Genomic DNA, 1,260 nt, shown 5'->3' on the forward strand with positions numbered 1-1,260 from the left:
CCCCCATTGCTTTCAACTTGACTAAGGAGGAGGAAGAAGAGTAATATTTTTTGAATACCTTTTATTTGCCAAACATATTATTACATTATCTTATTTTTCAAATCTATGATTTCAGATTACCATCCCCATTTAACAGATGAGAGCAAATCTATGAAAGTTCAAGAAACTTCCAGAAGTCACATTTTTATTAATTGGGAAAGCCAGCAACTTAATTCAGATCTGCCTAACTGTGTTTTCCTCTGATTTTGACTCCATACTATGACTAACTTCAAATGGTTATGTAATACAAGTTTATTATGAATTATAGCTTTTTTGAATATAGTAATGTTTTGGTTTATGAAATATGCTAACTTTTAGTAAAAACTAATACCAGAAACTAGAAAATTCAAATCTGCTTTGGAGGACTAGAGACACAGAAATATAGGGTCTCCAAAATTCTCAAACCTTAAAGAAGATGTAGCATATAAATTTGTTTTCTTCTAATAGAAAAACACAAGGAAAGGGCTTACCTTTTTATTAACCACTTTGAAAGTAAAGTTTCGATTTATTCTGAAGGGAATTAAAAATGTATAGCAATAAGCATTTAGGACAAAATTACCTCACAACAAAAAGTGTATGTACTATTAGGACTGATGTTATTTATTTATGTGTAGCTAGAATTACATGCCCATATAGGCTCCAGGCTTATAAAAATGTCTGAAAGCGCTTATGAGGACTATGAGAAGCTATGAATATGCAGAAGCCTGCAGGGGTCTTGGAACCCCCACCCTACGGCTTCCGTTGATAGAGATTCATCAGTGATGCTTAATCAATCATCTGTGCTGGTGGATACCCTCAAATGTACTGTCCAACATCCTTTGGCTCAGTGAGTTAGAACTCACAGACTTTTCTGCTGGGGAATTGAGAAGGGAGGGTAACATTACCAGAAGACTTTTTGGGTGCACTCGTAAGTAGAGCAACCATCAGTAGTTGGCCTCTTGTAGATATACCTTATACATGGAAGACAGCACACATTCTACATAAGTGCTGCATCCTTTCACCAGTTCCAGTGCTGAGGCTTAAATACATTAGTATCTTTCATAAAAGGTCATTTAGGTCAAGTGTGACTGTATGTGTAGATACAGTTTAGAACTGTAAAGCATTGTGAAGTGCTGTGATGGATGTTAAATTACTAATATTTCAGGATACCCTGCAAGCCCCACCAGGAGCAGACAGAAGACTTCCCTTTAAGATCTTCCTCTATCTCATTAAGTTTGCTTA

The sequence above is a fragment of the Trichechus manatus genome, unplaced genomic scaffold, assembly GCF_000243295.1.
Source record: "Trichechus manatus latirostris isolate Lorelei unplaced genomic scaffold, TriManLat1.0 scaffold00037, whole genome shotgun sequence".
Classification (NCBI taxonomy): Eukaryota; Metazoa; Chordata; class Mammalia; order Sirenia; family Trichechidae; genus Trichechus; species Trichechus manatus.